The sequence below is a fragment of the Phodopus roborovskii genome, unplaced genomic scaffold (genome assembly GCF_943737965.1).
Source record: "Phodopus roborovskii unplaced genomic scaffold, PHOROB, whole genome shotgun sequence".
Lineage (NCBI taxonomy): Eukaryota > Metazoa > Chordata > Mammalia > Rodentia > Cricetidae > Phodopus > Phodopus roborovskii.
In genome coordinates, this window is record NW_026126540.1 from 28520174 (window position 1) to 28545930 (window position 25757).

The following is a 25757-nucleotide window of genomic DNA, read 5'->3' on the forward strand; positions in this document are numbered from 1 at the left end:
GTCTTTATGGAGGAGATAACTTTGTCTGCATGAATGAGTGAATCTGTTCTGTATTTGGAAGCTAACCTGGGCCCTATATGGAAGCTAACCTGGTAAGCATAGGAGAGCTAACCTGGTCTATATTGGTCTGGGAGTCAGAAGTAGCCTGAAGGGTGACATTCAGGTGTAGCCAGAAGGGATAACTCAGAGTCAACCTGGGAAAAGCCTCCTTTCCAGGTCCTTGTTTTGAATTGGGATTCTAATAAGCTATCTCAGGGGCTTCCTCTGAAGTTTTTAATGAGTGTTGATATTTAAGGCAGTTAGCACAGCTTCTGGCTTGTAGTAAATACTCAACAAATGATAGCTGTCATTACTTCTTTCCTCAGCCTTCCTTCTTTGAGTTATATCAGGGATCTTCTCTGAAAAATGTAATACTTACAAAGTGGCCCTCCAACCACATACATGCATTTTCCTGTACTTGCATCATGGGAGAGAGGGATGAGCAGACTATGGAAGAATCATCCTTCCCTCACCCTGTCTTTGGCTTTGTGAGGGACACACACCTTGACCGCAAAAGCAGGTCCCCAAATCTCTTTAGTCACAGGGTTAATATGTTACATGAATCAGATCTGAAATTCTGGCCCCTTCAAAGGCTGCAGTTCCTCCCTGTTTAATCAGACATGAAACAAATCGCGTGCTGCGGCAGAGGCGTACAAACACGCTTTAATTACAATATTGTAACACCAATTAGAGATCTATCTAATCGAGGACTCGGCACTTCCTGCTCGGATATTACTCCCATGTTGGGATAATTACTGCTAATTAAGCTTGGAACTAATTAGGCTAAATGATCTCATTTATACCAACAAAGATGACTTCTAGGAGTTCATAAGAAAAACTAGGGTGATCTTATCATTCCTGGGCTATCTGGCTTTCCATTCTGGAGAGCAAGCACCTTTCCTTGACAACAAGGTGCATGTAAAGATTGTCCTATGGAATTCTGGGAAAGATGTAACAGGTTCTTCATTTGTCTTCCCAGATTTTCCCACACAGGGAAACGGGCTCTATCCACTCCAGGCAGACTATACTCCTCCACAAAAGTGTGGGAAGCAACACCCTGAGAGAGTGGCTGTGGCAAAGGGCCATCCAATGCAGCCTTGTTCTGGCTCTCATTTACCTGCAGTTCTAACCAATCTGTGCCAGCGTTCCTTCTCTGCCTCCCACAGGGCAGAGGACACAGCCACGGGCTTGGACTCAACCAGACAAACTGAGGTTTCTGCACATTTCTTTTGCTGCCTAACCCTCACTTTCACTCTCTAGGATGGGGATAATAATAGTATCAGGGGTGTGTTTTTTTTGTTTGTTTGTTTGTTTTTTGTTTTTAGGGTTTTTTGTTTGCTTTGTTTTGTTTTGCTTTTTGTGAGGGGGATGAATAGCATCTCCAGCACAGAGTGTAGAGTAAGGCTTGGAGCATGGTACTTATCAATAAGTATATTAATTTTTTACTTTCCCCTTCATGGTCACTGTAGTACCCAGTTCTGAACTAAATTCCACTTTTACCTGTTCTGCATTCTTTTAATCAGCTGTGTGACTTGAGGAAGTCACTTCTTCTCAGAGTACAACACCCATCATGTCATATACTTGGCCAACTGTTCTACTAGAACTTTCTGACTTCATCTTTACAATACTCCTCATTCAAAGTAAGAAAGCTGAGACTTCAATGAATAACTAACTTAGAAATGAAAACAACCTTCACTGATACTAAATGCCAACAAGTCCCAGAGCAGAACCTCACGCTTAGCTTATCCTCTGAGTCACCATTATAATGGATTGCCCTCATCCCTACTTGTAACTGAAGGGATTGAAGTCCTCATCTTTGTAAAGTCTGCAATATTCATCAAGTACAACGTCTTTTTTGTGTGTCAGATACATGCTCCATTCTATGGAGAATAGCATGCTCCCCCAATACAAACATCCCAACGTAGCAATCTTAACACTAGACCCCACAGATACACACATATTCCTGTATTCACATGCATACACACACCATGTATATAATCTTTGCTGCATGTTTCCATGGGGAACTATGTTGTCCTTAAGTATCTTGCCGGCCTCTGGAGGGTCTGCCCCCACCGGGAATGAATTTGTACTAGTGAAGGCCAATGGGAACTAGGGATTTTTACCCCATTTTCCTGCTGCCCACATGCTGCTTCCTCATTCTTCCTAGGAGAATGTGGCAAGTGAAGCACCCGGGCACAGAGCACCGGCTTGACTTACTAGATGAGCATGCTTTTAAGGAATCTGGAAAGAGGGCAGGAAGCTGCCTCAAGAACAAGCCTTAAAATATATTTGGTGATTAATTAAAGAGCATGAAAAATAAATAAATAACTTCTTTGGCAAATGAGGAAACCTTTTATAAGATGAATCATCAAGCCGCCCTCCAAGCTCTCCTTTCTCTGGTGTATAGACAGAGGCTTAATGTAACATTTTTGATTCCTTAAGCTAAGGGCCTTGGCTTCTCATACCATGAAGACCTGCCAGAGAGCAGAGGGCCTCTGTGGCTGGGGAAATACTCAGAACCAAGTCACAGCATAGCAAGCCTAAGGGAGAATTTGGTTAACTTAACCATGTCCTGGCTGTTCTGTCCCCGATGTGGCCAGGATGAGTCTCAAAGGGGGTGGGGTTTCTTCATGAATGTCCCAGAACTATCATCCACTATTTAAGTAGGATCTGCATATTAAGTATGATCCAGTATTATTTAAGTAAGATCTGCAGCCACCACTGTCAATTTGGGGGATCTACAGGCTCGGCTCTCCCTAGCAAAGAGCTTAATCTGAAGGTTCTGTGTTGGAACGAGTCGTCCTACACAGTCTGTAAAATGTCCTCAGGGATGGTGTGCACACGGGGTCTTTTTCAAATTCTCCCCGGATCCACATGCTTGCTCATTCACTTGTTCAGCCAACACCGGGCTACTCTGAGCTCTATTTGGGTGGGCCTTGGGAAGACTACACGTAGGCTGACCAAAGAATGACTGCTCTCCTCTGATTATTCCCCACCTCCATCCCCTGAAGATTAGGCTGTGTGTCATTCTTATCTGAGAAGCGTTTTTTCTCTGTTGGAGGATGAAGAAAAGTCAGAAGTACCTGGTTTAATGCATTTAATCTTCTTCCGGGAAAAGTCGCATGTCACCCACTAAGGGAACAGGAAGGGGCTAGGTTGGCAGGCAGCTCAGAGAGCAGAATGTCAGAAGGACAAGTAGAGGACAAAAAGGATAGGGGGAAGCCAAATAGCAAGAAGTCTTAGCATTCCTTCCGACGATGTGATGTGCTTCGGATAAGGACGCTAGGCACAGCACCAGGGTTACACACAGATCAAAAGTAAGGTGAAATGTGTCTTCTAAGAGGTATGCAGTGCTAGATGGAGAAAGAACATGATGAATTTGGAGATGTTTCTCAGGTAAACTCAACAGGTTCTTAAGAGTATTTGGATGTAGAAATTAAGAGAGGTGGTGGTGGCAGTGCACCCTTTAATCCCAGCACTTGGGAGGCAGAGGCAGGCGGATCTCTATGAGTTAGAGACCAGCCTGGTCTACAAGAGCTAGTTCCAGGGCAGCCTCCAAAACAACACAGAGACACCCAGTGATGGTATTATGGTATTGATATGATTACTTTGTTTTGGAATGGATTTTCATTTATTGATACAATTTAAGGTCAATTTTGTGATGTTTATATTTCTCCTTTTGCTTAGGTATTGTGTTTATATAGCTCAGTTAGAAATGTAGTATATAACTTAGTACATAAAAGCTGGAAAATGTAGTTCTTGCAATGGAAGATGGCCATGTCAAACTGCACCCACTCTACTTCATAGAAACTGCTTTGGTCAAAGTCCCAAATGGCTTCAGATGGGCAAGCCTACGAGATGCCCTCCAACTGCATCATCTTGCCTGCTTTCTCTGTAAGGCTTGCATCACTGACTGCTCAGGGCCTCTTGACATAACTCTGGGACACTATCTTTTGTTTTGTTTTTTTGAGGCAGGGTTTTTCTGTGTAGCCTTGACCATCCAGGAACTCACTCTGCAGACCAGCCTGGCCTCGAACTCACAGAGATCTGCCTGCTTCTGCCTCCCCAGTGCTGGGACTAAAGGCATGTGTCATCACTGCCCAGCTAACACTTTTTTTTTTTTTTTTTTACTTCTCCCATCATTCACCTTTTCTCAGCTTCTGCCTTTTTAAATTAAATATCAAGGATTCCCCCAAACTCCACCCTAAGACCTCCCTTTCCATTCAACATGCTCTCTGTGGGTGATTTTGCAGAGCTTCGGTGGCTGCCCACCAACAGATGGCTCTCAGCTTGGTCTCTCTAGCCAGAAACCTCCCTGAACGGAGCACCTGATACAGATGGAAGCAGTGACGGTCTGCTGAAACTGAGTTCTAGCTGGATTTTTCCAGCCACAGGCTCCACGCCAGGATATTCACGGAGTCTTCTCATTCATGAGAAGAACTCATCTTCATGCCTGGCCCTTCTTCACCCTTCCCCTACCCCCTTGGGGCAGAAATGGGCAGTTACTAGGGAGAATTTACTCTCTTGTGTCTCCAGAGGTGATTTGATCACAGTGCTTTGCTCTTAAGCACTGCCATCCTAAGACAGAGGTCTATTGGAGAAGTCAGTTAAGAAGACAGCCTGAACTCAACAAAGAGAAGGCCCTGGCCAGGGAGGTGGGGTCATTAGCATATCTAAAGTTTGCTATGCAAACGCTTCCTTAGGAAAGGGGCCAGCAAGCTGGGCCTGGGAGAGGGAGGAGCAAGTGGAAGGCCACTAAAGGTCAGGGCAGTGCGTCTGTGAGTTGTACACACCTTCAAAGTGTGGTTGTCAGAGCTTCAGTGGAACCTTACATTTGAAACAGGCAGCCAGCAGTTGAGCAGAAAGGCAGACAGACCTGCTGGGCCACTAGCAAAGTTACCTTAGCAGATAAGGGGGCTCTGCATTGGGAGGGGGGAGAGATTGGCTCCTGAGATTGCAGGGGTGGGAGTGGGGTGGGGGTGGACAAGGGCAGGTGGGGGCTTCACTGCAGGAACACTACCTGCTCTCACCTCTGGCCCTCATGATTTCCCTACACACTTTCCTCCTTCCCCAGAGTTAGGTTCAGTTATATGCCAAGCTTGATGCTTTAAAAAAGTGACTTGTATGCCATTAATTGTTGAACATATCTTTTTTTTTTAAGTGAAATATTTTTCTCATGGCTTTTACTTGACTTCGAAATAAATGAATGGATTCCATTTTGTCTCTGCCTCCTAAATTTCCCTTAGGCATAGACCAAATATGTGTGAAATGTCAGCTCAATTAGGGTATGTTGGAAGTTATCTATGCTTGTGAAAAGCAGATGAGGGTAGAGGTCTCTTCCTAACCTGCAGATGTTACTGCTACTGCAGTGGAAGCAATATTGATAATCTTTGATTAAGGGAATTAAACAACAGCAAAACACTGCAAAAAAAAAACAAAAAAACAAAAAAACGAAAACCGATCTCCTAAATTTCATATATTGTCTATGAATTCATGTTTAAAAGAACTCATTACCACAGCCAATCCATTTGTTGGAGTTAGTGTGTGTCAGTGGGTGTCAAGACAGGGAAGGCTAGGAGCAGTTTACCTTTTGTAGGCAGAGAGTGGGGGGGGGGTATGGGGACGTGCAGAGCTGAAGAGGTGGTTAGCTAGAGTTTTGTTCCCAGCACCTGCATCCATGTGCACATACCCCCACCACCCACACACAACTTAAAAGTAAACATTCTTCAATATTCTTAATTAGAAGGAGGAAAAGCAGAATATGAAATAAAACCGCAATCACAATCAGTTCAGAAGTGGAAATCCTTCCCACATAGGAAGAGGCTCCTGGTCCCTTTTGGGGCTTCCCAACCACACAGCCTGTTTCCCACAGGGCCTAATTTAATCACCCCCCCCCCCCACACACACACCAGCATCCATAGAAGATGACGAAATAGGGCATCTGATGCAATAGCTGCAGGTATCCAAAACGCTTCTGTGTGTAGATTTCCCCCAAATCATCACGCGCGCGCGCACACACACACACACACACACACACACACCACCACCACCACCACCACTTTAAACAGGAAGCTCTCAGTTGGGCTTACACAGAAATGACAATAACCGGTGGCATTTATGCTCCAGAGCCTGTCACCTTCATGGGCTCCTTCTGAGGAACCACATCTAAGGAAGTTTGACTCTTTTTCTTCTGGAGCCCTGTTTCCCAGCTGAATAAAGTAGCGCTCCCAATCCTGGACTCAGCCCTGCCTGTACACATACATCTCATCCTCAAGTTACTACTTGACATGCTGTGCTCTGCTACCTCTTGGTGTGTTTTTATAGCAACAAAACACTCAATGTCTCCATGGTAAACTTTAATTTCATGTGTTTATTTTGAGACGGGGTCTCTCTGTGTAGTTCTGGAACTGGATATATAAACCAGGCTACCCTGAAAGTCAAAGAGATCTGCCCACCTCTGCTTCCCAAGAACCACCATGCTATTTATTGCTATTAGTACACTGGTCATTTGATTGTGGAGTCTCAGTAAAGCTTACTTTAAGGGATAAGAATTTTAAGAAACAGTAATTTGAGATTTTAGCAACTAAAACAAATTGCAAATGTTGTGTTGACCGTCCAGGAGTGGCCGTGAGGATTGGGGTGGAGATGGGTTTAGACAGGGAGAAAAGAATGAAACCCATCAGGTACCTGCTCTGTACCCAGATCTAGGTACAAAAGCCTTTTCCACCCACACTACATGTGATCACAGGGGACAAATCCCATCCCAAATGTCCTGGCAGTTTGCATCAAGATTCCCTAGTTTATGGTTTAAACTCATGTGTGGAAGGGAAAAAAGACCAATCCCAGGGGATGGAGCTGGGCCTGGGGAATTTATTCCAATTCTGAGTCACCCAGTACTTCAGTCCCTAAGCAGCTAATCTTCTAAGGCACACGTCATTCCACAGAGGTACCAGTCAAGGGTGTGCACAAATTCCCCTTCTTTCCAGCATGAGCTCAGCAGCCTCCAGTGGCCAGGCCTGGGGAGGAATGTCCACTGACAAAGCAGGTAGCCTGAGCTGTGTCCTCAGGCAATGTTTCTTCCTTAGCAGATGGTATGAGGAGTCAGTCTATTAGCAGGAGGGACAGAGACCTCTGCCATTCTTTCACAGTGACACTAAGAACAGCAGTGGGCATCCACTGAAGATATGCTTGGGATGGATCGGCAGACTCTTCACTCTAGGCTTACGTTTTCTCCTGTTACAAAGTTAGGATGTTGGAAGACACAATAGCTAATGTCCTTGCAACTCCTGTTAGTCTTTGGTTTTGTCTTAAGAAGTCCTGATGATTGGTCACGATTGTCAACTGGACTGGACTTAGAGTCAGCTAGAAGACATACTTCCGAGTGTGCCTCCAGAAAGGGTGTTTCCAGAAAGGGTTAATTGAAAAGGGAGATGCACATTGAATGTGGGTGACCCCATTGGTGAGGTTCCAGAAACACAATCACTCGCGCTCGAGCGCGCTTCCTCATTGTGGCTGTCCTGTACTAGTCTAGTCTCTCCATGCCCCTGCTGCTAATGCCTTCCACTACTATGGGCTTACTTCCCTCAAACAGCCCTTCTTTAAGTTGCTTTTATTCAGGATTGTGTTACAGCAGTGAGAAAAAGTAACTAATAGGGAGTAAACAGAAGGTGTTTGTCAACTGTGTAATGAATCTGTTGGATTTTATTATAGCTATAAGATTATGAAAATGATATTTGAAAAAAATCCACAAAGGTCCTGTCTAATAGAATTTTTCACAAATGTGGACATGTACTGCCCGATATGGGAGCCACGGACTACATCAAGCTAGATCACTATTTAAAATAAAGGCAATGTGGTTAAGATACTGATTTTTAATGTCTAATTTCATACTAATTATTTAACATTTAAATGGCCCTATGTGGCCAGCGACTCCCACACTAGACAGGACAAACATCAACTTTATTTAAGCCAGGCACCAGGTACAAAGATCAAAGAACTCTGAGAAGGGTTGAGAATGGTCTTGGAGAAAAGAATGAAGGCAGGCATGGGTTTGATTTAGGTAATTTACAAATAGAGCACATTTGCTGTTTATGTCTTTTAAAGAGGACACTCACATTCTGTGATGAAGACAGTGATAATAGGTTCTTTGCAACTACATAGAACTTTATGCCCAGCAGAGGTCTTTCTTGGGGTGTGGTTTGAACCTCAGCATAGCTCTGCGCTGCAGAAAACAAGTAACAGTTTCTCATTTTACAGACGACGAAATCTAGACCCAGATATTTGCCTAAGGCCACAGACTTCAAAGAGCGAGGAAGGAGTATTTTGAACCAGGCTCTCGACTTCATTTTTCTCTAGTTCCTTTCACAGACAAGGTAACTTCCAAGCTCTGTCCGCCGCCCCCGCCCCCACCCCCACCCCAGCCTCCGTAGCCCTTCTTCATGGGAACAGCAACACATTACAAAATATGTTTAAATGTAAGAACGGGAAACATGAGGAAAGGCAAGGGACACGGGAGAGCCCTCTGACAGATAACTGAAGCCTGAAGAAATCAAGAATTGGTTTTGCCTCTTGTGAGAGGTGTGAAAAACTGTCCCCACTGATCGCGGAGCAGCTGAAAAGTCTGCATTCCCTGCTTCCTTTGGTCTGGTTGGCGAGCCAGTGGCTCCCGGGAGAGCCACACTGTGTCCCAAGATTTCTGACTGTTTCCAAAAGTCACAATCCCACCAAAAAGAAAAGTCTGTCCCCCACCCACCGAGCATGCTGCAAAGGGCTTAAACACACCACTCTGGGGCCATCTATGCTGAACTCGAACACCCAGCAGACCTGATGCTCTCTGAAGGGTTTATTATATCCAAGTCTCAGTTTCCTCCACTGCAAAAGCAGAGGATCACTTCTCTTCCATCGCAGACGGTCACGGGATGCATTAATGGAGATACACTGTGAAACCCCGGGGCATAGTGTTTGTGAGTGGTAGTTATTAATATTTCACATGATCTAGGCACTGCAGATTCTTGTGGATTCTAAAATAGGACCTGCAGAAACTACATTCAGACAAGGTAGGATGGAAAAGATCCTTGCAAGGCAAAGGGCTTGGCTTGGCTGAGGTGAAAGTGAATGGATGCCCTGCAGGCTCTAAACAGTTGCTGGTAGATCAGTAACTTCTCATCTCCCTGTGCAATGATGTCAGACTTTGTTCTCCCTCCCCCCAAGTTCCAGCCCTCCATATGCAAGCACTTTCTGCCTGGTTTACCTGGATGTTGTTAACACCAGAATGCCAAATCGGACTCCCCGGCACCCAGCACTCTCTCCTTCAGTCACTGAGTAGCTGTCAAGTACCTGGTACGTGCTATGCTCCATGGTTGCCATGTTTGTTATTGATGGTTTTTTCCATTGCTTTGTTTTTTAGCTTTATCTTCATTTTATGTGTCTGAGTGTTTTGCTGTGTGTCTGTCTGTCCATCACATGCACACATTGCCTGTGGAAGCCAGAAGAGGGTGTGAGATCTCCTCTGGCCTGGAGATGCAGACAGTTGTAAGTCACCATGTGGGTAACTGGGAATTGAACCTAGGTCCTTTGAAAGAGCAGTCAGTGCTCCTAATCACTGACCTACTGCAGATTGTGCAGGGTAAGTTCTGTGAAGAATAATGGAAAGGGGAATGATGTGGCAGGGTCTGTGAGTGACAAATGATGCATTAGGAAGAGGTGACAGTGGAGAAGGGCCAGCCAGCCCTATGAAGATCCGAGGGCAGGATGTTACAGAAGGAGAGTGTAAGTAAGACATGCAAAGGCCCAGAGGCAGACAAGATCTTGGTGCCTTTGAGGCAATGAAAAGGCTTGGATGGCTGAAGCTGGAGCACCGAGGGTTAAGAGATGACAGTGAGAGCAAAGCTGAGCCAGGTTGGGGATGGGGGGGCGCGGTTATGCAAGGAAGGAGTTTGCCTTTTGTTCTAAATGCAGTGAGGGCCATTTGGACATTAATCGGAGAACAATGAGATCTACTCTGCCTTTTTAAAAGATTATTCTTAATCCAGCCACCCTGTCTGGATTCACTTGGGTTTCTCCTGAGACCATCCCCCATGCAGCCAGTTACCTACCTGTTGTGTTGCCCCCCTCACCCCCAATCTGTTGCTAGACCTCCACAGTGCATACAGAGTGCAGCCTTCTCTCTGTACAGCCAACACCCTGATGTCAGCTCTTCAATAAGGGGTTGCTTGAGTCATCTCTCCTGCTCAAGAACTTCCAATAGCTCTCCAGCACCCAGGAAGCCAAACTGTAATTCTTTAACCCTCCACTGAGAAGGCCTCAAAATCAGTCTGTCTGCTTTTCTCTATACTCACCTACGTGCATCCTGTAGCAACATGGCCTTCTTGAGCATGGCTTGTTTGTACTTGTGCAATTTTCTGGCTTGGCATTGACACTTCCCCCAATTACATCTGTTGGCATCCAATGCTGTGCATTCCCCAGAGTCCAGTGATACCATCTCTCCTGGATGCTTTTTTCTGCTCTTGCTGATCATGTGTGGACCTCCCACAGGATTTTACCTGAACCTATTTAAAGCATTTATTGTATTCTTCCTTGTGGTATAGTTGTCTGTGTGCATGTCTTACTCCCCTCCTAAATCAGTTCCTCATTCTGTCTGTTAGTACCTAGCAGAGCATGACATACAGGAGGTGCTTGATAAACACAGACTGAATGAACCGGTGAACAAATAAATCCTAAAATTTATCTTTGGGCCCGTTGGCTCAATTCAATGATTTTAGAAAGTTGTGAATAATCCTAAGAGGGAATGAGAAGGGGTAACCTTTTAATCTTTACAATGGTGTTTCCAGAGCTCCAGGGAAACACAAACAAGCATGGAAATGGCTCTCCATTGTTTTCCACAGAGTGGATGTCAGAAAAGGCCACTTGGGAGTTGCAGAGAATTGCCACTGTGCCCACAGTGCCCTAGGACACAGATTCAGTGTCTGTGGCTCTGCCACTCACAATCCTTCAATCCTAATTTGGTGGGTTTATGGGAAATCATATAAAACCATTTCCCTCAGCAATTAATTTTGAGTTGAGCAGATATTTTTTTCAGAAAAGAGAGAGAGAAAGGGATAAAAGTTTCAGTTAATTCCCTGACTCTCCAGCCTCATATTAGCATTCCTGAAAGCCTGAATTAGTGTGTTGGGGTTTACCTCAATCAATGGAGCTGAGTGTTCATTTATCTTTAGTGACTTTGCTTTGGAAGAAAGGTGTTGATGAACTTCACAGAGTAAGGACTCCTCTTTACGAAGATGGGTGGGGCATCCCCTCTAGAAGTCACAAGGCTAGCTTTCCTCCTTTGCCATCCCTTGCTTTATGCAAAGACCCGACTGTTTCTTTGAATAAGACAGGAACACCATAGCCCTGTTGCCATTGAAATCACACATACTTCTCGTACATTGTTCAATTGCAAGCCATCTGTTATTAATTATGTCTGAGCATCATAAAGACACAATGACGAGTTCCTTGTTTCTCCTTTTTAATGGCTTAAAATATCCAGCCCAGGATACAAAGATCATCCATGACAGTTCCTTCAGTGAGAAAGAAACCTGGCAGTTGATGCTTTCTGGGTGTGAGATGGCTCACCCGGGACCTCACTATGCCACACCTCTCATGCCTAGCAACAAGCTTGTTGAAATAGATGGTGTTTGTTTATGTGCTTACATTCACTTTCCTTTCTCTAATTCCACATCGGCGACTTACTCTGAAATTTGCAGTTCAACCAGCAGGACTTAGTGAAGGACGCCTGTTGTGGAATATTAGTTGAAGATGTGTTATATTTGTTTATGCTGGGGAATATCTGTTTAATGATACAAAGATGCCCTGCATTCTTTTATGTTGCATTTGTTTAACTCTGTAAAGCTGTGTTACTTTGCCTGTCTAAAACACCTGATTGGTCTAATAAAGAGCTGAATGGCCAATAGCTAGGCAGGAGAGAGAAATAGGTGGGGCTGGAGGGCAGAGGGAATAAAAAAAGAGGAAGACACAAGAAAAGGAGGAAAGGAGGAAGCCAGGGCCCAGCCACCCAGCCACACAACCAGTCACAGAGTAAGAAGGAAAGAACGGTGTATAGAACAGAGAACGGTAAAAGCCCAGAGGCAAAAGGTAGACTGGATAATTTAAGAAAATCTGGCTAGAAATAAACCAAGCAGTTCAGTGGTGGTAGTAATGCACACCTTTAATCCCAGCCACTTGGGAGGCAGAGGCAGAATATCTGTGGGTTCAAAGCCAGGCTGGTCTACAGAGTGAGTTCCAGGACAAGCTCCAAAGCTACACAGAGAAACCCTGTCTCAAAAAACCAAACTAAACCAACCAACCAACCAGCCAACCAACCAACCAAACAAACAAACAATCAAAAAATAGAGAAAAGAGATAAGCCAAGCTAAGACCAGGCACACATAAGTAAGAGTAAGTCCATAAGTCTCTATGTATTTATTTGGGAGCTGAGTGACAGGCCCCCAAAGAGTAAAAGTTATAAAACAAAACAAATGAACAACAAAAAACCCCACACACACACCAAAAAATAAACAAACAAACAACCCCCCAAAACAACAGCCAGGCAGTCGTGGCACATGCCTTTAATCCCAGTATTTGGGAGGCAGAGGCAGGTGAATTTCTGTGAATTCGAGGCCAGCCTGGTATACAAAGCTACACAGAGAAACCCTGTCTTGAAAAACAAAACAAAAACAACAAATCCAGGTGCCTTTCCTGATTGATTTCTAGAAGGTTCCATTGAGTATGTATGTTAATATACAGTTACTTCCAAGAGTTTAGTAACCAGCTTTCTACCAGGTTAGTCTCTGGGTCCTAATTCCTGTTTTGTTTTGTTTGTTTGTTTGTTTGTTTCTTTTTTTGGACAGGGTCTCACTATGTAGTTGTAGCTGTCTTGTAACTCACTATCAAGACCAAGCTGGCCTTGAACTCACAGAGCTCTGCCTGCCTTGCCTCCCATGTGCTAGATGGGACTAAAGGCGTGCACCACCACACCTTATCTAATTCCTGGTTTTACAGACCCAACTATTGTTCCGTAGCCCCAGAAGTCCCCCACAGTAATCTCTTGCAGGAACTACTTTTGTATCTCAGAGAGAAGAACAGCAGGAAGGTGAGCGCTGGGGTCTGTTCTTAGAGTGAGGGTCCACTCTCTAGCTGTTGATTTTCCAAGGGAAAGAAGAAGAGAGTGCCCCTGTGTTACAATGCTGGGGCAGAAGTACTCTTAGGTACCCTGAGAGAGCTCTTATTAGCTAAATCACAAAGGTATACCTGGTGCCTGCAGGCTTGAAGCGGGTTGGTTACACTGGCAGGAGAGATGTAAAGCACCTTTCAAACTGGCTAGAGAATGTGAGGGTGGCAGCTGAATCAGGTGATCCCATCAATTAACATCTACAAGGCTCTTCCATCCCAAGCCCACCCTGCTCCATTTAAATAGCAACAATTTGGTTAAAGTTATAAAAGGCATTTTTGGATAGGTCATTAGAAGATGAAAATCAGGGATGATCTTTGGCTAAGCATCACATCACAAAGCTGACACTCAAGCTGTTGACAGAATTTGTTTAAAAATTTTCATTTAAGAGAACTATAAAATCGGGGGCTAGAGAGATGGCTCAGTAATTAAGAGCTTCCAGAGGACCTTGGTTTGATTCATAGTACTGCATGGTAGCTCACAAACTGTAACTCCAGTTCCAGGGGGATCTGACACCCTCTTCTAGCTTCCATGGGGGCCAGAAGAGGAATTAAATAAAATTAAAAAATAATACACACACACACACACACACACACACACACACACACACACACACACACACACACACACCCCTACATGGACCCCGGAGGCACCTTGAGCAAGCCTGAAGCTGTGGGCCTGAACTTCTTGCCACAGAGCCGCTATTGGTACTCTTCCTGCCGCCCCACCCCCACTCCAGAGTTGTTCCTGTTTTGCTAACACACACCTGGTGGGGAGGAGCTAAGCCTGAAAAGCCTATTATTTTCCACTGTGCTGTAAGTCAGTATATAAGCCCATTACATCACCTCAATAAACTGCATTCAGTCTTTGGCATTCCAATATTGCCACTGAACGAATGACCTGCTGTCTTGTCTCTTATTTCAATTTCTAGGCCTTTGTCTGATTTGTGGAGCAGATTGTAGTGCTGGTGAGATATGTATGTATGTATGTATGTATGTATGTATGCATGTATGTATGTATGTATGTATATATGTATATGTATATATATATTTTTTCCCAAGACAGGGTTTCTCTGTTTAGCCTTGGCTGTCCTAGAACTTGCTCTGTAGAACAGGCTGGCCTTAAACTCAGAGATCTGCCTGCCTCTGTCGCCCGAGTGCTGGGATTAAAGGTGTGCACTACCATTACCGGACTTGGAAAAAATATTTTCAAAGAACCCTATAAAATAAGAAGCAAGCAACAAACCAAAACAAATGACTCTCAAAATGTCAAATCTGGGGCTCAGAGGTTAAGAGACAACTCTCACTCTTACAGAGTGCCTGGGTTTGGGTCTCAGAACCCACATGAGACTTACAATCACCTGTAACTAGATGCAGGGGATCGGAAGCCTCTGGCCTCTTCAGGCACCCACAGTCAGTGTGCACGCACACACAATTAAAAATGTCAATTCTGACAAAATTAATTTCAAAATTTAAAAGAGCAGAAACAACTTAAATCTAACAAGTAAATGACTAAAGTCCAAATTGCCTACATAGCGGCAGATGGAGAGAGAGAGGGAGAGGGAGAGAGAGAGAGGTAGAGCTCACAGATAAGATGCTGGAAAAAACAAAAACAAATACACTCCCAGGCTGCACCAAGGGGAGAATGGTACCTAAAGGAAGTGAGGGGACAGTGCTGTCCTCCAGTGAAGCACAGCCATCAATACTAACCCCTCTTTTTACAAGGAATATTGATAACAATAGGCCCATCAGTACGATGGCCAGTGAGAAAGCAAATTTTACACCACGGCCTGTGAGGAACTTCCAGAGTGCCACCAAGAGAGTCATAAGGGGGACCAAACATGGGAAGGGCCAGGTATTAACATGGATGAAACTGACTGTGTCTCAAACAGAATCAGGACCAGGGACAGATAAAAATTAAGCCTGCTATAGAGACACTGAGCTGCCCAAGTGTCCCTGTCCCTATTGGTCCCATCACAGCTTCTGTAGGGCTCCCTGGGAGGGAGGTATTATTATCAGGAGTTCAGGCTCAGGAGAACAGACCCCAGGAACTCAGAATCCCTTCCAGCCCTAACCAGCCCTGGTAAACTTGGGTGTTGTTCAGTCTTCCTGGGCGGGGGGGGGGGGGGGTATTTGGGAACTAGATCCGAAAGGAAGTGTAGATTCAAAAGGACATGCTCTTGGCAGAACACTAGAGTGGCTTTGTTGTTATATCTCTGAGCTCTGGGAAATACTGGCTCAGTCAGTGACATGGGGCTTCGAGAAGGAACTGGACACGAAGACTGGCTCTGACACTGGACTTGACTTCTCGGAGCTTGCTTTCTTCATCCACACACATCACTATTCTACAGTTGTTGGGAGGGTTAAATGAAATATCATATTTCACTTACTTTAACATGCATAGTTTTCACATTTTAGTAGCTCTGAAATCAACAATTTAATATTTAAAATCAAACATTTGAATATTGACACACATGTCATTTAGTTGGTGGTGTTTTTTCTTCTTCCACAAAAGCACATTCAGTGGGTCTTGTAAAAAAAACTCAATGGCAGCAGGCATAGTGCTGCCCACCTCCAACCCCAGCACTCGTAAGGCAGGGCCAGGTGTATCTCTGTGAGTTCAAGGTCAGCCTGGTCTGTATAGTAATTTCCAGGCCAGTCAGAGTTACATTGTGAGACCCTGTCTCCAAAAAAAAAAAAAAAAAAAAAAAAAAAAAAAAAAAAGGCAATTTATATTCAAAGGAAAATGCTACCACTTATTAAACACACAGGCTGGTACCAAGGAGTGCTCAGTACAATGCTAATTCCACTTTACTTTTCCTAGAGGACCAACCATCTCACAACCTGTTGAAGGAAAGACAAGCCCTCCAGAACTAATCAGTGAAACTGATCTGCAGATCCCCAGTATGGAAAATTGATGAGAACAGCCACATCCATCTAATCTTGCAAGCATTTCTATTCTGTTCTGCACACATGGGCATGTGTGTGTACACACACTTAAATGTAATATGTATATGCTTTCTCATCTCATTTTTCCTATGGTCATGTAAACATTCTGTAATGTTCCAACTGTGCTCACTCAGTATATTTTGGTTCAAATTGAAACTCACTTGTTGAATACAAGCCTAAATGTGTTATCTGGTTTTATTTTGGGAAACAGGCTCTGCCTGCCATCACCAACACTCTACCCCCATTTTTGCTACCAATCGCATACCATAGAATGTCTTTGTCAGGTTTAATATCCTTCAGGTCTGACTTTTCTCTCCTGTGTTCAATTCACGATGCTTCATTTTGCCACAGAAGTATATAATAAACTGGATGCCGCAAGGAAGCATCAGTAGGGGAGATTTTTTTTTTTTTTTTTCTTGTGACCTGGCTGGCCCTGAACATAATCATCAGAGAGGCTTTTTGTTGCCGGCCATTGTGTTGTAAGTACAGATTTTTCCCCATGTAAGAACATACCTAATCCCTTATAAAATGTTATCAAGTGCTGTCTCGATGTTTTTTTTTTTTTTTTAATGTTGGTGAGTTACCTAGAGTTACCTAGGTTAATTACATATTACTCAGAATCCATTCCTTAATATCTGCTTTACATTATTTACCTATCTTAAAGTATATGTGAACTAATCTTGCAGCAACATTAGAAATTCATTTGCTAGCTCTTTCTACCCAGTAGCATGAAGCTTGGCATCCCTACCAGAGGGTATATAGTGGCCAAATTGAGTTTTGGTTTGGCCAGTTAGCTAGTTGGTTAGTGAATGTTCAGTAAGGGCCCAATATATACCCGTCACTATGCTGGGTTCTAGGATTACTACAGAGATGAAAGTTAGACCTTCAAGGAATTCAGCTTTCATGGCAGAAGCATGAAACAGAAGCCATACTGAGCAGGGGTACTCTAGAGCGATGACACATAACTGATTCATCTGTGGCATCCACTGACTCTTTCCATAGACATCGAAGACCCATGGCATGCAGAGCTACCTCTGTTATTACTAGGCTACCATGGGACACCTGTCCTCTGCAGGAGCTGTCTGCTCACCAAGAGTCTATGTTTACAGACATTTGCATTGGTTCTTTGCATTATTACAGCTATATGATTTCATTAAACACATTAGAAAAAAATATAGGTGCAGAAAAGAAACCATGTCTACAACTCTACATATGAGATAGGCATTTAGAGTGAGTTACTAAAAGGCATGCATAGTGGAGCAGTGCTTAAGACAGCATACTGCTTTACAGAGGACCAGAGTTCAGTTCCCAGCATCCAAGTTACATTACTCACAGCCACCTGAAACTCAAGCTCCAGGGGATCTGATGCCTCTGGCCTCCTGGGACACTTGTACTCATGTGCACCCCCCCAGCGCTCTCTCTCTCTCTCTCTCTCTCTCTCTCTCTCTCTCTCTCTCTCACACACACACACACACACACACACACACACACAACACACACACAATTATAAATAAATGGTGTGCTGTCAGTAGTGTGGGAAAGCCAGCTGTAAAACATCATTACATCTGGAAAAACTTGATTGCGTCTCAAATGTCTTTCAGATATTACTCCACTTTGAAGACAACAAGAAAGGAAAAAAAAAAAAAAGAGATCCAGGAAACATCAATTCATGCAACTTAGACTAGAATTAAGAATCAGGGTTCTCCCTAAAGACAAAGCTTTGGCCTACATAAAAACCCCAAGGGACATTTTAAGTTAAAATAAAACTTAAGGAATGGTTCTATTGTCTTGTATGAGCCTGGGTTTAACTAACTTGTGTAACTAAATCGCTATTATTTGAATTGGGTTTAGGAGTTTCTACACTTAGGAACATAATACATTAAGAACTATAGCTAAGAGTTCCTAGCCAGACATGCTGGTCTTTTATGGTGAAGGCTCAGGGCTTGAGGGGAGGGTGAGTCCTGCCCTGGGTGTTGAGGAACAAAGCAGAAGGTTCAAGGAAACCACTAAAAGGCTAGCTACCTTTCAGCTGGGACGTCAGAGTCACATAACTCCATTTTCTAAACTCTATAAGTCAACCCAGAGACCTTTTTTGTCCTCTTTACTCCGTAGCTGCTATCCAGTCTAAAGCCAGTCACCTAGGCCTCACTGGCTGTATTTGAAAGATGAAATTAGTGGTCCCTACCTTGGTGGGCTGTTGGGAAGATTAGGTGAGATGACCTCAAAATAAATGGAAAACACATGCAAAATTCTCTCCAGGTTCCCTGGGAACAAGGGACTAGAATTGTGGAGGATGCTTCTGAAGATGAAAAGCATTTCTCTCCTGATGGGAGATGTCATTCTGTATGTTTCTCATACTGGTTAATAATAAAGCACTGTTGGCCAATAGGAAAGGAAGATAGGAGGGACTAGGAGACAAGAAGGAAATAGGAAGTAGGAAGGAGGGGTCAAGATGGAGAGTCTGAAGAAAGCAGTATGCATTAAGGCAGAGCTAGCCGATAAGAAACAAGTAACAGGGCCAACAGCATTGTATCAAATACAGAGTCTCTGTGTGTTATTTGGGGCTGGTGCAGTGGCGGGACAAGACCAGTGGTGGCTGGCAGGAAAAACAGTACACCTTACACTCTCCCGTCTTCAGAAATCTCCTTCCAAGAGCATAAGAAGCAAGACATTGAGTGAAGGGACTATGGAGTTTAAGACCTGGGAGCTAGGAACCAGGCCAGCTCCTGAGGCTGGCCTGACAAATGCGAAATCTGGCACAGCCATTCTCCTCAACACAGGGTGGTGCAGCTCACCAACATTTCCAACCAGCTCATTTAGTTCTTCCAGCAAGCCTAGGCATGGGGACATGAGTTAAGCACATCACTCGAGGTTATGCAGATGATGGGTAGAGAACAGGTGTTAGAATTCAGGCTTCTGTTGGCATATTGCACAGGTAGCCTGCTACCCCAGGCTGCCTTTCTCATGGCTGTCCACCTCACAACCCCTGAACTGTCAGGCCTTGCATTTACTCATTTGTTAAGACTGTGCCAGGGCAGGATGCTACCGCTAATGGCTAAAATGAAGGTTGGAGATAATCGGGGATTTCAATTATCCTGCCTATCTCTGACCTCCATTACCAAGGATAATCAGAAGCTAGCTCTAGCCATTTTCTGAAACTTTCATTAATTTTAAATAAATTTATACAATGTCAATCCCCCACCCTCTTTACCCAAATTAAAATGTCCTTGTCTTTTCAGTTTCTCATTACAGACGGATCCCTTGCATGTCTTTGAGATTGCCTGTTGTTTCTCTCTGGATCCTTTGTAATTCTGCTTTGTTTTCTTTGAAATGATGGGACCCAATGCTGAATTCTGATTTTAAGGTGAAGTCATAACATCAATGTATATCATTAAAATGTTTTATTGTAATTACAGAAATAGTCAATGCCAAATTATGTGCACTATATTATTTTCTGCATTCTTCTTTATCCCATTCTCGAAGTTAATACGGCCTATTATATCTCATTCATTCTTCTGACTGCTGCTGCACAGTGAGCAGATGTCTCCATTGAGCAATCCACAATGAATCTGAGATCTTTTTCCTGAGCACTTACAAGTAGAGTAATTCAGAGCCCATCAGTGAGCATGAGCTGCTTCAATTGTTCGTTCCTTCCAGTGTACATTAGCTTGCACTTGTCTACATAAAATTTCAAAGAATCATAGATATTAAAGATGGAAGAGGCCAGTTAGCTTATCGAGCCTTCCCACTCTGCCTGCAAAAACAAGTAAAGGAAGCAATTTCATCCCGTCATACTGTTTTACTGATGCTTATTAATAATTGCAATGAATGGTTACAGCACATAATCTCTTTTATCCTAAGAGCATTGACACTTTTTGTTGGTTTGTTTATAACTGGGGTCTCACTCTGTAGCCCAGGATGACCTGGTACTTGTAACATAGCCCAGGTTGGCTTCAAATTCATGGCAACTCCACTGCCTTAGCCTCCAAGTGCTGGTAATATAGACACAAGCTACCATGCCTGGCTTAAAATTCTCCCTCTTCCGAAAGAGAATTAAAGCCCAGGTATCCGGGTTATAGTGCCCAAAGCCAAGTCCACCAAGGCAAAAATTCAATTTGGTTGAGCCCAATGAGTAATTTTGAGTACCACTTGCTAGTCAGGGCTCCCCTTTCATGATCTGTGGGATGCACAGGGGGACAGAGCCTAAAATCCTTCTGTGTTTTCTATTGCTGCAATAAACACCATAACCAAAAAGCAACTCGGAGAAGAAAGGGTTTATTTAGCATCCACATCCCAGGTCATAGTCCATCACTTAGGGAAGTCAGAGCAGGAACTGAATCAGAAGCTGTAGAGGGACACTGTTTAATGGTCCTCCCTTCCTACCCCGTACCCCCCACTTCCTTACCCCCCCCCCAGAAAGCAGTTTGCTTTCTTATACAACCCATGACTGCCTGCCCAGGAATGGCACTACCCATAAAGTCTTCCTACATCAATCATTAATCAAGAAAGCCCTACAGACTTCCTACAGGCAATTCAACGGAGGCATTTTCTCAGTTGAGATTCCTTCTGCACTGTCCCTGAGTGACCTGTAGTAGAAATACAGGAAGCTGTCATGACTACTTGAAAGAGAGTAGAAGATATCATGGGTGTGCTGGCACCACAGCTCCTCTATCTGTAGGAACTGAGGAAAATGGAGTCTTTGGGTCTTTGGAGGAAAAAAAAGGAGAATACTGTCCATCATCAAAAGTTCGGGGAGAGGAGACTTGAAGAGAGGACCCACCAAGCCAATCAAGAGCTTCTCTTGAGTTTCTGTCTTGTAGTGCTAGGTTGACTCTGCCGGTGAACTGAGACATGGTGGCTGCTTTGAACTAAATTAGGATGTAGCCACTCAATATAATCAACAACCTAAAATAACCAGAACACAGACCAACCACCATAAGTATACTCAGAGAGACAACATAAGAAATCTTAAATTAGTGGTATCTTAAAAAAAAAATAAAATCCAGAAAACCTGGGTCTAAATGCAATGAAAATTGAGAATTTTGCTGAGCAGTGGTGGTGCACAACTTTAGTCCTGCACTTGGGAGGCAGAGGTAGGGGGATCTTTTTGAGTTCAAGGTCAGCTTGGTCTACAGAGCAAGTTCCAGGACTGGCTCCATAGGTACTAAGAAACTCTGTCTTGAAAAACAAAACAAACAAAGCACCAAACAAAAACAAACAAACAAAAAGAGAATTTCTAACTACCAACTAAAATCTCTTATCAAAGAACAGATAGAGGCTTGGAGAGATGGCTCAGTGGTTAAGAGCACGTCTTCTTGAAGAAGAACCCAGTTTGATTCCCAGCACTCACGTGGCAACTCAAAATCATCCATATCTCCAGTTTCAGAGACTCCTATACTCTCTTCTGACCTCCAAGGGTACCAGGCAGACATAAAACACACAAACACACATGCAAGCACAATGCTCATAAACAAACCTTAAAAGAAGAGGAGGAGAATAAGAAAAAGAAAAAGACGGGGTGGGGGGGAGGAGGAGAAAGAGGAGGAAGAGAAGGAGAAGAAGAAGCAGATGATGATGACCTTTTGGGCCCTAGGCAGTTGTTGCACAGCTTTGGAGCTCCAACCTCAAAAGCACAGAATGGAAAATTTCATTTTCTGACTCCATTAATCAGTGTCTGCATAGGTGCAGACCAGAGAAATACCACTACTGCCACATGATTATGAAGAGTGGATATTTCTCCATTTTCCCCTCAAAGAACCTAATCTTCGAAAACACTACATGTATATTATGTGCTTACTATATTGCAATACAAAGTTAGCTATTTGATACTATCTTTCAAAAGTCACTAGTGTAAAGAAAAAAAGGAAATTATAGAAGGCTTCTGGCACTTCCACAGTTGTCCCTAAAGGACAATTGCAAATGTCATCTCCTGCATGAAGCCTTCCCCAGTTCCTCTACCATGTTCATCACTGCCAAATTAATCTCTCTCTCCCTTGACTGCTGCAGTTCTTTGATCCATTGCTATATGGTTTCTAATTAGTTGTGTGATTATCTGACTCCCTCCACCAGGATGAAAGTACCTGAAGGGTGGGGAATCACTTGTCTTGAATTCCTCACAATGTCGCACTCCTTTTTTGCCGGATACAATAGATATCCTTCGTGTGTTTGTTAAATCATTTCTTCAGTTCTCAGACCTTATTTTGACATAGTTAAACTATTTTTTCAAATAGTCTGTACCCATTCCAAAAGCGCTCATATTTGGGTGCACATTCAGGGGTGTCTACTACGGTCTTGCATTCAGTTAGCATAGGTCTCTGGGAGTGAATTGAACTAGTACCCTTAATAAGACCTGAATCTTGACTCAGTTACATATAACTCTGAAAACTGGAGTCAGACTGCCTGGGTTTAAGTAGACACACACTGAAGCTGTGACTATCATTTACCTAGTTTTAGGACCTCGGGCATGTTACATAGAGTGCAGGACTTCTGCATTCTTGACTATGAGATGGAGAGATTAGTAACAGCGGTGCATGAAAAGGTTTAGATTAGTCCATTTGTCACATGATAAACACTCATATACTCTTTCACTCTTAGGGCTTTCATTGTTATATTTTCTGAATTGGGGATGGGGTGCTGGGAACTAAACTTAGGGCTTTGTGTGTGCTAGACCGATGCTCTATTGCTAGGCTATTTCTCCGGCAACATCATCATTATTTTATCATTTATAAAGAGAAGCACAAGTCCCTCAGCTCTAAGGAATCAATGATGTAACAAGTGAAATTCTGCTCAGCATATTATCTCATCAACATTTCCTTCCTTTCTGTGTATTAGAGTAATTGCTACAATCAAATGAGGACTTATTAATGCCAGGTAATATATTACTCACTTTAAATATATGGTGCCATCTAATTTAATTCCTATTACAAGGTATTGAGATAATTATTATTGTCCCTATTTGACAAGGGGAATCAAGGGAGTTGGAGAGAGAATAAACAGTCCAAGGTCACCTGACCAATTCAGTTCAGGTTGCTCAGAACTTCAGCTCAAGGGAAGGGCTAGGGATCTGTAGGGGAAAACACCCAGGAAGAGAAGTCCAGGCCCAACAAACTCCTTACAGAGTTTAACATTCTTCTTTGTCTCCTTGGTCTTCAATTCCAGGGTTATGCTTGTTTGTAAACCAGCCTCTGGGATCTATGGCAACATATGTTCATGCTCACTACTCACCTACTCTTATTGTTTAACAAGCATACAACATGATATCATTCATCAAACAGCTAGCTCTAACTCACTTCTGTCTCCCAGTTTCTTTCTTGGTTATGAATTTGCTATTCGTCCCATGGCTTTCTTATCACAGTTATACTAATTATCACTGATGAAACATTTTAATTTTTAATAACCTGGTTATTCTTAACTTAGATTCTCATAATGTACTTACATTAGCTATGTCAAATATGTTGTTGCCAGATACACAGGAAGGAAGGGAACCCTTCCATCGTTTTTACCAAAAGGCCTCTCTGCTTGCATCAAACAGAAACAGCTCTGCTTCCCCTTCCTCTATACACTATGGGTGAACTTTGAACCCTTGAACAACTACAACCGCAGATCAGCCAAGGGTTATAAGAAAAGATGAAGAGGACTAGCTAGATTCTTAGGAATGTGCATCATGTAAAAAGAACTCTGAGAGAATAAAGCAGCCATCAGGAAAAGTACGATGGAAAGACTATGAACCAAGAAACCACGAGGGCGCAAGTAGAAGCTGGACACAGGAGTGTAGTAGATAAGTCTAACAAGCTACAGTTATGCATCAGCAAAAGGCTGCAAAATCAAAAGATGCCCTGTAATAAAATGCAAAGGCTAATGCTACAGGGAGTCGGAGGAGACAGAAAAAGCAACAGGGACACGGAGAACGTCAAGTGGCTGTCCTCGGAGCTGGCATCGCCCTGGAAAGGCATCCATCCTGACTTCCATTTGTCTGAGCATCCTCACCCTTTGCTAGAGGAAACCCGAGTGAGTCGGTTCTTTGCAATAAAAGCCCTTGTCCAGAGGGTTCTGCACTCACATCCATGTTTTAAAAAATTAAAGCATATAGTTCCTTCTTATTTCTGGTGGTCCAGATATCTGGAAGCCAGATATTCATCTTACTTTTTTTCTGATTGTCCAGCCTTTCTTGGGAAACATCCCTTCTTTGGCTACTACCTAAATATTAATAAATGATCCTACAAAGAGATAGGCAGGCAAAGGTAACCAACACACTGAACATCAGTGATTCCTTGACATAAAGAACAAACTCTTAGAAATTATAAGACTCAAGAATAAGAAGCCAGAGAAACAGCTGGCATAAAACAGAGAAGGATTCAGTGGTATTCCCAGTACTTCAGGGTGAATGAGCAATTCATTCTTATGCAACATTCTTTTACAAGAGAATGAATACATATGAAATATTTCCCTTTTTAATGTGATAGAAGATTGCATGGTTTCATATCTTTTTCACCGCTTGCTTTATTTGTTTAAATTGTTAATTTCTTTCTTTTGCTTTTTGAGACAGGGTCTCGCTATGCAGTCCTAGCTGTTCTTGAACTCAGAGAAAACGGTCTGTTCTGCCTCTCTAGTACTGGGGTTAAAGATGTACGCTATCACACTAAGCTAGTTAAGTTATTAATAAGCTACATCCTTTTCCTTTCTCATGTGTATGTGCACCTGTGTATGAGGGTGCACTCACCCATGGATATGCAAATAGAGACAGAGATGGATGTCAAGTGTCTTCCTTTATCACTCTCCACCTAGTTTTTGAGGCAGGGTCTTACACAGAACTTGCAAAGGAACCTGAAGTTTGCTGGGCCAGAGAACCTAGGAGATCTACCTGTCTCCACACAGCCAGTCCCTCCCTCCCATACCCCAGTCCAGTGCTATAGTTAGGCATATGTCACAAGGTCTGGCTTTTCACAAGGGTGCTGGTGATCGAACCTGGGTCCTTAGCTCCTTATGCTTCCGCAGCAAGCATTTTGCTCACTGATGCATCATCTCCTCAGTGCCATAATAAGTTATTTCCAATGCAAATTGCTTACTCATTCAGCACTGTTGATTTGTTGCCTGTTCTGTTTCACCCTGCCCTGGGCATTAAGGTACAGAGACTGAAAACTCGTCCCAACCCTGGAGAATACAGCAGACTAAAGGAGCGGGCTGGTAAACCCAGTGCAGGAGTGCCTAAGTGCATGCCCACCGCAAGTGGTACAGAAGGCATACAGAAGCAGGGTCTAGGAAATGCCAGGATAAGTTCTGGTGATACATTAGGAGCTAGTCTGGAAAGGATAAAGCAGAAGACAGTCCAGGCAGAGGGATCCTGGGCCCTGGCATGTGTGTTCAAGTTCTGATTCTTTAGACTGTGCTGCCTTAGACACTTGAATACTTCTATACACAAACCACCAAACAGCCATCATGAGAGCAAGCAAGTTCTCGACCGTTCACTCTGTCCTGTGCCCTCAGACAACCAGCAACACCTACTACAAAGTTGATCTTACCGAGACACAATAACTACCTCAGGGGACATAAGCATTCCTTTTTAGCTG

General features: G+C 43.5%; 1 protein-coding gene and 1 non-coding gene across 4 annotated transcripts in view; one reads left to right on the forward strand and one right to left on the reverse strand.

Moving 5' to 3' along the window:
• Positions 1–25757, reverse strand: part of Bcl9 (BCL9 transcription coactivator) — an 84014-nt gene that overhangs the window by 51966 nt on the left and 6291 nt on the right. The gene's annotated exons all lie outside the window — the stretch shown is intronic.
• Positions 13527–13612, forward strand: LOC127233169 (small nucleolar RNA SNORD71). Its single transcript, XR_007835469.1, has one exon. It is a non-coding gene; the product is annotated as a small nucleolar RNA SNORD71 (small nucleolar RNA).